Consider the following 15598-nt stretch of genomic DNA (forward strand, 5'->3'; position numbering starts at 1 on the left):
TATTGTTATTTTATTTAAATTAGATTGTTTTCTTATATAAATTTTTTTATTTTTTATCTTTTTATCTTATCACAATCTACCACATTTATCACAATATACCACATGGTAATTTGTTATTGGTTTTCTTATATAAACTAATATTTTCCTTTTATGGTAATTTTATCTATTTATAAAATTTATATTTCCTTCTATATTAAATATAATATAAATAATTAATTAGTTTCAAAAAAATATTATTTGTATTATTTCTAATACTTTATCTATAATAAACAATAGTTATAAATCATATTTATTTAATAAAGTATTGGTTTAGATTGGATTGTGATAGTAAGTGAAAGATTGGATTTGATTGGGTTGTGTAGGTGAAGAAGGATAAATTAGTTTTTTAATAAAAGGTTAGGTTGGGTTGGGTTGGGTTGGGTTATGATGGTGGATAGTCTTATAAGATGGAGAGGATGAATGGAGATGGACCGAGGAAGATTCCGGAAAATTCATTGCCGCATCGATGACAAGGTTTATATGTAATAAATATCACATGTCCATCAGCCATGTTTGTTATGGTATGGAATAACTTGGGAAATGGTATAAAAGTAAGTCTATAAGGTCGAGTACTCCTCGAGGTAATCTCTATAAGGTATGGTACCGAGACGACTTTCTTTAATTCTATCTAATTACTAAGAATCGATCAAAGGTGGTCAACCTTAGCCATAATCAAATCTAGTCAGTCAACTTGAGCCGATTTGACATTAAAAAATAAAACATAATTCTTATTTCTACAATATTAAAGAACGAATTGGGTTGTCATAACATGTCAGACACGGCACGATAAGACACGACATGATAAGACATGAAGATCTGTGGTACTAAACACGTACTCGACGCGACACGATAACTAATCGTGTCATTTTTTCCAAACATAAACACCGTTTAGTGACAGGTTAATCTGTTACCTTTTAAACGATTTGTTTAAAGACACAATGGATAATACATGTGTAATGAAATAAAAAAATTTCAAAACGAGCATGAAAGTCTTAATTAATGCATAATGCATAACATATTTGAAACAAAAAGGCCAACTCAGTGTGTCATTATCCTCTTTCTCCCACTGATCACCGTGTTGAGAGGTGTAATAGAATTCGGTTTCTAAAAAGTCACAATTAATGTAGTGTACATATGATGTCTTTTTGGACTATAACACCGATATTTTTTTTTGTTTACACTATAGCCCACAAACACACATTTTTCAGCACAAGGGTCGAGTTTGGATCGATTTAATTTGGGTATCTGGACAAAGACAGAGCACCCAAAAATTCGTGGTTGAAATGCAAGTGCGGGCTAGAGTTTAGTAAACTCAGAAAGGGTTTGAAGAGGGGTTTTCAGGTCAAGGGGTTTTCGGGCTTAGGGTGTAACATCCCACATCGGTTTGGGAGGAGAACGGAGTCTTCTTTATAAGTAGGTGGATACATTTCCCATTGTAATGTGTTTTGGAAGCTTAATGGTAGTAGATAAGGGGAGACTCCACAGTTAAGTGTGCTCAGGTGAGTGTAGTATCAGGATGGAGTGACCCCTTTGAAAGTCTTCACCTGGGAAACCAAAAGTAAATCTATGAAGCGATGGCAGTTCGTCCTGGCCAAAGCGGATAATATTATGATACGGCGGTAGCTGGGTTGTTACAAAGGGCCCGAGTTATCTATAAGAAAATTTGATTATTTCTTTTAATCGCTCTGTTTTTTTCGACAATGCAAATGCAAGTCATTTGGTGAAATATTCATTTTGTTTGACAAAACTATCTTATTGTGGTGTTAGCATATCCCTCCCCCCCCTGTAACATCTGCCCCGATCCGACCCGACCCAGGTACCCGTTTCTCTGACCCGATCTCTTTCTTTTATGATTTAATATTTATTTATATTTATATTTTACTTTTAATAATAATAATATATATTTTCCTTCCCGCCTCTTTCTCTCTCTTTCTTTCCGCCGTCCCGTCCCTCTCCTTCTCTCTTTCCGCCTTCTTTTCCCTCTTGTCGCCGTCCCGCCCTTAAGCCTTGTTTCTCTCTTTTTCTTCTAACTCTTTGCTTGTCCTTTGTTCCTTCCCGCCTAAGGTTGTCTGCGCAGCTCCACGCGCCAGACCCCTTACAAGGAATCCTGCGTGAGGACCACCTGTTTCAGCGATACGCGAGACGAACTCTTCTCGCAGCGCGCTAAGAATTGTAATTCTTCTCGCAGCGCGCTAAGAACGGTAGTTCTTCCCGCGACGCGCTAAGGATTTGTAGTTCTTCTCGCAGCGCGCTAGAAATCGTAGTTCATCCCTCGACGCGCGAAGAATTATAGTTCTTCCCGCGGCGCGCTAGGAATTTTAGTTCCTCCCGCGGCGCGCTAAGAAATGTGATTCTTCCCGCGGCGCGCTTAGAAATATAGTTCTTTCCGCGACGCGTTAAGGTTGTTTTCTGTCTGCCTTCGCGCTCTCTTGACCTTCTGTGTCTGCCTTCGCGCCTTAGCCTTCTCGCGCTAAACCCTTTGAGTTTTCTTCTGTTGAATCTAGCCATTTGCTTTTGTGATGTCTTATCTTTTGAGCTGTTGACCTAATCTGCTTTATGTCTGAAAAGTTGCTTTCGGCGCAGCATGCGCGCCAACCCCATTGGTTGGCAGACAAAGTGACTGACATAATCTTTTGAGATCTGCTTTTTCCATGCTTGACCAGTAACTTTATCTGTCCTCTCCCATGCCTTTTTCTGAATCCTGTCAGCCTTTTTCTCTTTTTCCCTGCTACCATATCTTTTGATATCTTTTCTTTTACTTTTGGAGATCTTTTCTAGGGTTTGTGTCCCCTAGGGTTTGCCTATATATAGTACTATTTTCTTAACACTTCACACACTACACTTATTCTCTTCCTCCCTTTTGCTCTCTGCCGTTGTTCTTCAGCCGCCTCCCTCCTCTCTTGCCTCCGTCTTCCTCCCTGTTCTGCCCTGTTTTCCGGTAATATATTATATATAATAACTTATTAATTATGCTAACTTGTAATCAAGACTTAAAACCAATCATTAAAACAATAATCTTTAATTATAGGTTAACTTGTGCTTGTTTAAAGTTGGTTCTTGCTTTATCTTACACCGCATCGTTTATCAAGTGAGTAATCTCGTACCTAATCCCTTTTTGCTTTTAATGTTTTGGGATGTTCATGTGTTCATACAAACTTAGAGTCTTAAACTTGTTTATGAACTTTAGTCGCGCAGTATCCCATGTGTTGAGGACGTAGACTTGGCTGTTTATTTGTATGTGTGGATCATTAACCGTCTTGTCGGTCTATTCCGCAGTTTTCATGGTACCATTAGATGAACACGGGAGAACTATCGTTTATGATTTTCTCTTTTATTTACACATGCACAGTTAGTCTTGTTTGTGAGCTCAATTGTGAGCACTGGCAGTCTTATGAATCTTAGAGTTGGTCCCGATCAGATTACACCCTTGTTGAAAACCAGACATACACATGTTGCGCGCAGATTTATTGTTATCTATGTATTGTATTAAACTTGATTTCTCACCAACACGCAAGTGTTTGACGTTTATTTTAACACATGTTCAGGTTTGCAGTAGCTGTTTTGGAGCTTGTGGACACATAGGACGTTTTTACTTTTGGACCTAGATTAAAATGTATCAAGACAAGTTATTGCTGTTCGAATATTATGATTTATAATATATTGATTTGTGTTGATTTATGTTATCTTGTGTTTACCTGCGCGTGCGCGAATGAATGTATTTATTAAATATTGACACCCAATAGTGTCACGAGTAATGAAACAATATGTGGCGCCCCGATGTATAATCCGCCTTTGGTCGGGGTGTTACAGATTGGTATCAGAGCTCGTTGACTTTAGGATAGGTGGTTAGACGTAACGGCCTAGAATACCTAAGAGTCCATTCTCGCGCATGAGAGAAATCTCATGTTTGCGCGCTTATTGTTAATTACTCGTTATTTATGAATATGCTCGCGCTTGCGCAGTGTATGATTTTATGTTTTATTTCGCGATATTTCGATTTTTGTTGAATTTCGATTTTATTGATTTTACTTACATATTCGTTTGTTGGATTTGAAAATCCGAAAAGTCATGGTGATACATGAATAGTTGATTTTCAATTTCCATTTACGATTATGTTCTGAGGCTGGAGACTTGAAAAGTCATGGTGATACATGAATTGTCAACTTCCAATACTCATTTTCTTGTATATTTTATATTGAAGATTGAAAAGTCATGGTGATACATGAATCGTCAATCTCCAATACTCGTTTGCTCGTATATTTTAAATTGGGAATTCGGAAAGTCATGGTGATACATGAATTGTCGATTCTTGATTCGAATTTGTTACCTTTATTAAGTCTGCATTTTGGGTCATTTATTTTACTTTAACTTTTGACAGTAACTGACTCCGTGAAACCAAGCTTTTCGAGGTTATACTTTGTGCTAAAACCAAGATATTAACTAAAATTAAAAATTTTATAGAATGCCTCCGCTATCTCGCCGATTTCAGAGAAGAGAAGCCTCGCGCATGCGTAGACAGCAACGTTCCCAGGAAATGGCCGCCGCAATAGCCCAAGCTTTGAGCCAAAACAATACCAACACCTCTGGTTACAACATTAAGTCCTTTAACGCGGGTAACCCTCCAAAGTTCACAGGTCTTGAAGGAGCCACCGTGATGCTCCAGTGGCTTGAGAAAATAGAAAACACTTTCCTTCACACCCAATGCCCCTCAGACAGACGAACCCTATATGCTTCCAGTGTCCTGGAATCCAGAGCGCTTACATGGTGGAATGGAGTAGCTCATGCGCGTGGCGCAAAGGCTGCTTCTAGCATGACATGGGAGGAATTCAAGGAAATTCTTACGCGAGAATTCTGCCCTCCCAACGAAGTTAAGCGCCTGGAGGAGGAATTTTGGAATCTTAAGCAGTACAGTGGTGAAGCGCGCGAGTACGCGACGCGCTTCCATGAACTAAGCCTGCTTGTCCCTCACCTTGTTACCCCTTCCCGCCGAGCCATAGAGAAATTCCTTGGGGGTCTCCCCATGGAAATTCAAGATTCTGTATGGGCCAGAAACCCAGTAACCCTCTCTGACGCCATCGAGTTGGCCGCTGTGCTCAGCGACAACCATGTCAGAGCAGGAACCCTGTTCCTGCGGGGAACAGAAAAGACCAAACTCACCAAGACTGTCACTGAACCAACAGAAACCAAACCTGAACCCTCGAACCGTAACAACCTCAAGCGCAGGCGCAAGGCCTATGCGCTTACCAACCCGCCCATTGTCCAGCAACCCATCTACCAACCTCCAGTTTACACGCCTAACCCTCTGTCAGCCTACCCAACTCCCCCTGTAGTTCACAACTATGCCCTAACCAATCCAGCACTCCCTGCCCCACCAACTAAGAAACCTTACACAGGAAACCATCCCTTCTGCCCAACCTGTAGATTTCACCACCCAACCCAAACCCCGTGTCGACTTTGTAACCGATGTGGCCGTACTGGTCACACTGCTGAGAACTGTAGAGTCCTTCCCGCCAATCCAATTGCGCCAACACCACCAGTCTACCCGCAGAACCCACAATCAATCTACCAAAACCCACGACCCAGATCGTGCTTTAACTGCGGTGATCCCAGTCATTTCCGGAACGCGTGCCCGAGACTACAAGTGCAAATCACACAAGCGAATCCGGTGAACCAGATTTCGAACCAAGTGACGCGTGGACGAGCTTTTAATATAACCGCGCACCAAGCGCAAGCGAATAATGACGTAGTTAATGGTACATTTTTGCTTAACGGATTTTATGCTTCTGTACTTTTTGATACTGGCGCCGATCGAAGTTTTATCTCTCGCGCCTTCGAGCAGAAGCTTGCGCGACCGCGCAACGATTTAAAAGAAGATTTTTCAGTTGAATTGGCTAACGGTGAAACTGTTTTAATTAACTCGGTGATAAAAGATTGCACGCTTAACCTTAACGAAAACGATTTTCTGATTGACCTCATCCCTATGCCTCTTGGAAGCTTTGATGTTATCATTGGTATGGACTGGCTCACGCATAATCGCGCCGAAGTTATTTGCGCCAAGAAGATGATTCGCATACCTCGAGAAAATGGTGATCTTCATATTTACGGCGAAAAACCCTCCAGTGGTCTTAAACTTATGTCTTGCGCCGAAGCCCAAAGACTCATGCGGAAGAAGTGTGTTGCATTCTTAGCCCATGTGGTTAAACCTGCTGAAGAGAAGAAGCTTCGCGATATCCCTGTTGTGCGTGATTTCCCTGAAGTTTTTCCTGATGATCTTCCTGGTATCCCTCCCGCTCGTGAAGTCGAGTTTCGTATTGATCTTGTCCCTGGTGCTTCCCCCGTAGCTAAATCTCCTTATCGTCTTGCACCCGCTGAGATGCAAGAATTGGCAAGTCAACTTCAAGAGTTGACCGCTAAAGGATTCATTCGCCCTAGCTCTTCGCCCTGGGGTGCTCCGGTGTTGTTCGTTAAAAAGAAAGATGGATCGTTTCGCATGTGTATTGATTACCGCGAGTTGAACAAACTCACCATTAAAAACCGGTATCCCTTACCGCGTATTGACGACCTCTTTGATCAACTCCAAGGTGCCTCTTGTTTCTCGAAGATTGATCTCCGCTCTGGTTATCACCAGTTGCGCATCCGCGATGAAGATGTTCCGAAGACTGCTTTTCGAACTCGTTATGGCCATTTTGAATTCTTGGTCATGTCCTTCGGTTTAACCAACGCACCCGCCGTTTTCATGGATCTAATGAATCGGGTGTGTAGGCCTTTCTTGGACCGTTTTGTGATTGTGTTTATCGATGATGTTCTGGTGTATTCTAAGACCAAGGCCGAGCACGAGCAACATCTCCGATTGGTATTGCAAAAGCTTAGAGCTGAGCAACTCTATGCTAAGCTTTCCAAGTGTGAATTTTGGTCTGATGAAGTACAGTTTCTTGGTCATGTTGTAAACAAGATGGGTATTCATGTCGACCCATCCAAGATTGAAGCAATCAAGAACTGGATTACGCCATCCTCTCCTTCCGAGATCCGTTCCTTTCTGGGCTTAGCTGGTTATTACCGGCGCTTCATTTCGAACTTCTCGATGATCGCTTTGCCTTTAACAGCTCTAACGCACAAAGGTAAACCATATATTTGGGGCTCGAAGCAAGAAGAAGCCTTTCTAACGCTCAAGCGTTTGTTGTGTGAAGCTCCTGTTCTTGCGCTACCTGAGGGTAATGATGATTTTGTCGTGTATTGCGATGCATCCAACCAAGGTCTCGGTTGTGTTCTTATGCAACGAGGCAAGGTTATCGCTTACGCATCAAGGCAACTTAAGGTTCATGAAAAGAATTATACAACTCACGACCTCGAACTTGGTGCAGTTGTTTTTGCCTTGAAGATCTGGAGACACTACCTTTATGGTACTAAGTGTATCCTCTACACTGACCATAAAAGCCTTCAGCATATCTTTGATCAAAAGGAACTTAACATGAGGCAACGCCGATGGAACGAACTCATCAGCGATTACGATTGTGAGATCCGGTATCATCCTGGTAAGGCTAATGTGGTAGCCGACGCGCTCAGCCGAAAACCCTGCCAACTTAACTGTATCTTGCCGCGCACGCATCTTCACTTTGCGCCGATTCAAAGCAACCTTGAATCGCGTATTCGTGACGCGCAGCGCGCATCCATCAGTAATGGTAACCTTCGCGCCGAGTTAGCGTGTGGCGCGGAAGCACTCTTTGTCCCTAATCTGAGTGGAATTCTCTGCTATCTCAATCGCATCTGGATTCCCTTTGATGAGAATCTTCGCGCTGATATCCTGAGTGAAGCGCACAAATCTCGGTATTCTATTCATCCTGGCGCTGATAAGATGTACAAGGATTTGCGCATTACTTATTGGTGGCCCGGTATGAAAAAGGATATTGCTGTGTTCGTAGCTAAATGTCTGACTTGTTCTAAAGTGAAAGCTGAACACCAACGCCCATCTGGTTTGCTCGAACAACCAGAAATTCCTACGTGGAAATGGGAATGTGTAGCAATGGACTTTATTACCAAGTTACCTTTGACAGCAAGCAAACATGATAGCATTTGGGTAATAGTGGATCGATTGACTAAGTCTGCTCACTTCCTGCCCATTCGTGAAAACTACCGTCTTGAGCAACTCGCGCAGCTTTATGTCAAGGAAATTGTCTGCCGCCATGGTACTCCTTTGAGCATCATATCCGATCGCGATGGCCGTTTTATATCTCGCTTTTGGAAATCTCTCCAATCTGCGCTAGGAACTCGCTTGGACATGAGTACGGCATATCATCCTCAGACTGACGGTCAGTCTGAGCGAACTATTCAAACTCTTGAGGATATGCTCCGATCTTGTGTTCTTGATTTTGGAGGTAATTGGGATTCACACCTGCCTTTGATCGAGTTCTCTTATAATAACAGCTATCATTCCAGTATTGGTATGGCCCCATTTGAAGCGCTTTACGGTCGTAAGTGCCGCTCCCCGATTTGTTGGAGCGAAGTGGGTGAAACTCAAATCACAGGACCCGAACTTGTTCAAGAGACAACCGATAAAATCGCCAAGATCCGTGATCATCTGCTGACTGCCAGAAGCCGACAGAAGAGTTACGCAGATCGCAGGCGAAAGCCTCTCGAATTTCAAGTTGGTGATCTTGTTCTCCTCAAAATGTCGCCCTGGAAAGGTGTTGTCCGCTTTGGGAAGAAAGGTAAGCTTGCTCCTCGATATGTTGGACCATTCAAGATTCTCGCGCGTGTGGGAAAAGTTGCCTACAGACTTGACCTGCCGCCCGCGCTCAGTAATGTGCATCCAACGTTCCATGTATCCAATCTCAAGAAGTGTTTAGCTGACGAGAACCTTCACATTCCACTTGATGAAGTTCAAGTTGATGAATCTATGCATTTCGTTGAGAAGCCTGTTGAGATTATGGATCGCGAGGTTAAGCAAACCAAGCGCAGTCGTATCCCTATCGTGAAAGTTCGCTGGGAGTCCAAGCGCGGAGCCGAGTTTACATGGGAAAGGGAAGATCAAATGAAGATCAAGTACCCGCACCTGTTCTCTGCGCAACCTACTTCGAGATAAATTTCGGGACGAAATTTCTTAAAGTAGGGGAGACTGTAACATCTGCCCCGATCCGACCCGACCCAGGTACCCGTTTCTCTGACCCGATCTCTTTCTTTTATGATTTAATATTTATTTATACTTATATTTTACTTTTAATAATAATAATATATATTTTCCTTCCCGCCTCTTTCTCTCTCTTTCTTTCCGCCGTCCCGTCCCTCTCCTTCTCTCTTTCCGCCTTCTTTTCCCTCTTGTCGCCGTCCCGCCCTTAAGCCTTGTTTCTCTCTTTTTCTTCTAACTCTTTGCTTGTCCTTTGTTCCTTCCCGCCTAAGGTTGTCTGCGCAGCTCCACGCGCCAGACCCCTTACAAGGAATCCTGCGTGAGGACCACCTGTTTCAGCGATACGCGAGACGAACTCTTCTCGCAGCGCGCTAAGAATTGTAATTCTTCTCGCAGCGCGCTAAGAACGGTAGTTCTTCCCGCGACGCGCTAAGGATTTGTAGTTCTTCTCGCAGCGCGCTAGAAATCGTAGTTCATCCCTCGACGCGCGAAGAATTATAGTTCTTCCCGCGGCGCGCTAGGAATTTTAGTTCCTCCCGCGGCGCGCTAAGAAATGTGATTCTTCCCGCGGCGCGCTTAGAAATACAGTTCTTTCCGCGACGCGTTAAGGTTGTTTTCTGTCTGCCTTCGCGCTCGCGCTCTCTTGACCTTCTGTGTCTGCCTTCGCGCCTTAGCCTTCTCGCGCTAAACCCTTTGAGTTTTCTTCTGTTGAATCTAGCCATTTGCTTTTGTGATGTCTTATCTTTTGAGCTGTTGACCTAATCTGCTTTATGTCTGAAAAGTTGCTTTCGGCGCAGCATGCGCGCCAACCCCATTGGTTGGCAGACAAAGTGACTGACATAATCTTTTGAGATCTGCTTTTTCCATGCTTGACCAGTAACTTTATCTGTCCTCTCCCATGCCTTTTTCTGAATCCTGTCAGCCTTTTTCTCTTTTTCCCTGCTACCATATCTTTTGATATCTTTTCTTTTACTTTTGGAGATCTTTTCTAGGGTTTGTGTCCCCTAGGGTTTGCCTATATATAGTACTATTTTCTTAACACTTCACACACTACACTTATTCTCTTCCTCCCTTTTGCTCTCTGCCGTTGTTCTTCAGCCGCCTCCCTCCTCTCTTGCCTCCGTCTTCCTCCCTGTTCTGCCCTGTTTTCCGGTAATATATTATATATAATAACTTATTAATTATGCTAACTTGTAATCAAGACTTAAAACCAATCATTAAAACAATAATCTTTAATTATAGGTTAACTTGTGCTTGTTTAAAGTTGGTTCTTGCTTTATCTTACACCGCATCGTTTATCAAGTGAGTAATCTCGTACCTAATCCCTTTTTGCTTTTAATGTTTTGGGATGTTCATGTGTTCATACAAACTTAGAGTTTTAAACTTGTTTATGAACTTTAGTCGCGCAGTATCCCATGTGTTGAGGACGTAGACTTGGCTGTTTATTTGTATGTGTGGATCATTAACCGTCTTGTCGGTCTATTCCGCAGTTTTCATGGTACCTGAAGAGGTATGTACCCGCCTCAACACCAAGCAAGGCGGGTCAACCCACAAGATAAAGACATTATGAAGGCACAAAGCCAAAACCCAGGCGCATCGCGCATACAAAACATGCTCAGGCATCATATGCTCGCGCATCACATATGCGCGCGGCGCATATCGCATGCTCTTGCACATCACATATGCTCGCGCGTCACATATGCGCGTGGCGCACCAGCGCGCGGCGCATATCACACGCTCGTGCATATCACACCTGCGCATGAAATATCTGCGCGTGAGAATAAAAAGAAGACTTCGCGCATCCTCAGGATGGGCGCATATCACACGTACACATAATCAACCTCGTCCTTATCCAAATCAGGATCAGGGCAACCTTGATTGTGCACGTCAGACACTCTTCTAGAAGGCATCTTTTTAAGGAGTAAGAATATGCTGATGTTGACAGCTGCCAAATGAAAGGTCGACAACTCAGCATGACACATGTGCTACCACATGATTACAACCAACGAGAAAGCGCCAGGTGTCCCAGAGGACACGTGGCGCAGTGCGATTGAAGGAGGCCAACGAGGCTGAGCCCAGCCAGTGGAAACCCTAGCACTATAAATACAGCATCAACTCCACTTTGATGACACATTCATTCACACTCAATCATTGACAGTTACAAGCAGTGATATCACATTCAATCATATTGAATTATATTCACTCACAGTCAGTTACAGAAAACACACAGTCACACAATCAAGAGTATTCAGCGATTCAGCAATACTCTTGAGATTTCACTGACTCACACTTTATTATCTTCTCCACAAAGATACTGATTCTCACGCCGGAGGGTTACCCCAAAGAGGACCCCTCTGTCCCTTTCTGAGGGGTAAGTAACGGCGTTGTTCATTTTGTAGGTGGAAGAACACGGATTCAAAGGAACCATCGGTGAAACAGTTTAATCATACCCGAGGAAAGTAGATCTGCTACCAGTGAGTAGATCCACGTTTCTTCATTGGCGCCATCCACTGTTACAAACGGCAATCAGATCTCATCCAGATCTACAAAAAAAAAATCAATCACCATGGTTTCTGGAGTTCGTAACGTTGATCAAGCTCTGGAGGATATTGAACGTGAGGGTGTTAACGACGGACAGCAGGTTCTGAGGGTTCCGCGTGATTCTACGCGTACCACCAGCAACCGTCCCTTCGTCACAACCCCTCACGGCCAGACTGAAACTCCTCCAGACGATCACACGTTACAAAATATGGCCGGCGCGAAGCTGAAAGGACCAATGGGTCCAGAAGATGAAGCAAATGATCCGAATGAATGGCTCATAAACGAGCAGCGGCGTCTGATTGAAAAGTACAACGACATGGTCAAGCAGAAGAAGCTAGCCGACCAAGCACAAAGGCAAGCTTTTGATAAGCAGACTACAAAGAGGCCGCGCGCGCCGGAAGAGGGACATTCTGTTCACACTGCACACACTGAGTTCAGTGATGAAGAAGTGCATAGCATGAGGAAGACACGGGATACTCATGCAGGAGGCTCACAGCTTCGCGCGCCTGTGAACATGGCGCCTGGAGCCAGAGCAGATCTGGATCTGCACATGCCGTACAGCCCACCGATCAGAGGGCAAGTGGACGTAACCACGCCCTATAGACCAGCCATCCTGGTAAAACACTCAAAGTTTACTGCGCGCATCGCGCAGGCTCCCATCCAGCACAAGACAAAGATGCCAAGTGGTCTGGGCAAATATGATGGCACAACAGATCCAGATGACTTTTTGCAAGGTTTCTATAACACGGGAAACCTAGAGAGCTGGACGATGCCAACATGGTGTCATATGTTTGCTCGCTGCCTCACGGGCGCAGCGCGGGTATGGTTCGAGAGCTTGCCGACAGGGCAAATTGATGGGTTCGAGGAACTATTAGAAAAGTTCCAAGCCCACTTCGTACAGCAGCGCAGGCACACGCGCGATCCTGATGACATCATGCACTGCATACGCAGGAATGATGAAACGATTGAAGATTACATCACTCGTTTCAATCAGGAATCCCTGGCAATCGGGGGCATAACTGAGCAGCTCCTGCGCGTGGCCTTTATACAAGGCGCGCGCAGTGACCAACTCCGCCGGGCTCTTGTAAGCAAAGATGGTATGCCCACCACGTGGGCCAAGTTAATGGAGGCATCGCGAGTTTTCGCGAGAAATGAGAAACAGATTGCCCAAGATAGGGCAAGAGAAAGAGCGCATCAGGCAGAATCACCGCGCAGCAAAGATAAGAGGGCCAAACAGAACTCTGTATGGTCCAGGTTGCAGCCAACAAGTTTTTCTTCCGCGGAAAAACAAGCGCAACCAACCTCACCACAGCCCCAAAAAGAAGTTCGTAATCGCGGGGAGGGTGACAAGAGGGAGGGCGGCAGAGATCCTAGCAGACCTTTGCCAAGAATATGGACGCCCCTCACTAAAACACCTTCACAGGTGTTAAGTACTGAGAATGTCCAATTCAAGCCCCCCAAAACAACTACACTACAAGGGACCCGCAAAACAGTGGCAAATATTGTGAATTTCACAGGTCCCCACGGGCCACAACACCGACGCATGCCATCAATTAAAGGATGCGATCGAGAAGGATGTAAAGTCGGGCAGGCTGGCTCACTTGGTAAAAAACCAAAGAATAGAAGATGAGCAACCGGAGGGAGCCTCTGCCAGCAAGAAGTACAAAAGAATCTGTGTGGCTGAGGGGGGACGACAAGGGCAGACGTCAAGAAAGAGAAGCGCGCAAATCCACGGAGATTGGCAGCGAGCAGCAAGTCATCTTCCCAAGAATCAGGGGAGGCCCTTCAATAAGCAGTCCTCTCGTCATTACCACACACATTGCTCATTACGAAGTGTCAAAGGTCCTGGTGGACACTGGAAGCGAATCTGACATTATGTATGAGCAGTGTTTCAGAAAGTTAGACCCGGCAGACCAAGCGCGGCTCGAAATTGTGAACGCACCAATCTGTGGTGTCTCAAATGAAATCATACATCCCCTAGGCCAGATTCAGTTTGAACTAACTATGGGGGATGATGAGCACAAGCGAGCCGAAGTTGTCAACTTCTTGGTCTTGCCCACCACGTCATGCCACAATATGATCCTGGGTAGGGGAACGATTGCCCAATTTAATGCTGTACCGTCGCCAGCGCACGGCGCATTGGGGATCCCTACACCAACAGGCGTAGCATTTGTTTACCGCGATCATTTGTGCGCAGTGACAAGCACGCCGCGGGAAGGGAGAATGAAACTTACAATGGCTGACAATGCGCCAGAGAAGTGGATTTTAAACCCAAAATTCCCAGATCAAACGGTCACAATTGGCGCTACCATTTCAGACGAAACGAGATTGAGAATGAAAAAGTTGCTTACAAAATACACGTCGGTTTTCGCGTGGCAACACTCCGATATGACGGGGGTCCCGCGAGACTTGGCGCAACATTCTCTTAACACGTTTAAGTCGGTGGAGCCAATTGCACAGAAAAAGAGAATCATGGGGGATGAAAAGGCGAAGGCCATGAATGAGCAAGTGGAGGACCTGTTGCGCGCAAACATCATCCGCCCAATTCGATACCAGACATGGGTAGCCAATCCTGTGATGGTAAAGAAAAGCAACGGGTCATGGAGAATGTGTATTGACTTCAAGGACCTCAACAAAGCATGTCCGAAAGATTGTTACCCCCCTCCCAAACATCGACGCAAAGGGTGGACTCCGTGGCGCCATTCAAGCTCAAATGTTTCCTGGATGCCTACAAAGGCTATCACCAGATTCAAATGGCACCACAGGATGAAGACAAGACGGCCTTCAGAACCGACAAGGGTGTTTTTTTGTTACACAAAAATGCCCTTTGGTTTAAAGAATGCGGGCGCAACCTATCAGAGACTTATGGATTCGGTTTTCAGTGAACAAATCGGAAGAAATCTAGAAGTCTACGTCGATGATTTGGTGATCAAGAGCAGGGAGGAGAGACAAATGCTCAAAGACATCGAGGAAACTCTTCAGCGCCTAACGGAGGTTAACATGAAGCTCAATCCGAGCAAATGTACTTTCGGCGCAGAAGAGGGGAAATTTCTTGGTGTAATGGTCACTAAGGATGGTTTCAAGGTGAACCCTGAAAAGGTGGAAGCCATCCTTGACATGCCTTCACCATCCACCATGAAAGAGGTTCAGAAGCTGAATGGTAGATTGGTGTCAATCAACAGGTTCCTAGCGAACCACGCCAGCAAATCTACTCCATTCGTTAACACCTTGAGGAACTGTTTGAAGAAGAGCCAATTCAAGTGGACGCCTGAGGCTGAGCAAGCTTTCACTGAGATAAAAGAATGTCTCATTAAATTGCCAGCGCTCACAGCTCCACTTCCTGGCGAGACCCTTACATTGTACCTGTCAGCTGGAGACCGCGCGATCGGCGCAGTATTATTGGTGGATCGCAAGGGGATACAAACGCCGATATACTATGTGAGTCGGGTGCTCACAGACCCTGAGACGCGCTATTCCATAATGGAAAAGTTAGTTTTGTCACTAACACACGCGTCGCGCAAGCTCCATAGATACTTCAATGGTCATCCTATTGAAGTTCTGACTGGTTACAACATCCAGCAAGTCTTGCGACGCCCCGCGCTCTCCGGAAGGCTGACAAAGTGGGCGCTGGAATTAGGTGAACACACGATCACTTATAAGCCCCGTCCAGCGATAAAGGGTCAAGTTTTGGCGGATTTCATCACGGAAATCCCAGACGGAAAGATTTGAAGAAGCTCAGCGCGAGGTAGATCCTCCGCGAGCAAATGATGAAGAAGATGTTTGGAGGCTATTCACTGATGGAGCCTCCAACAGCGAAGGGTCCGGCGCAGGCCTCAAACTGATGGACCCTGATAATCGTGAATATACTTATGCTATCAGGTTGGACTTCAAGAGTAC

Source organism: Bidens hawaiensis, unplaced genomic scaffold (genome assembly GCF_021521415.1).
Source record: "Bidens hawaiensis isolate Kalapana, Puna unplaced genomic scaffold, B.hawaiensis_p1.1 tig00040619_1, whole genome shotgun sequence".
Taxonomy (NCBI): domain Eukaryota; kingdom Viridiplantae; phylum Streptophyta; class Magnoliopsida; order Asterales; family Asteraceae; genus Bidens; species Bidens hawaiensis.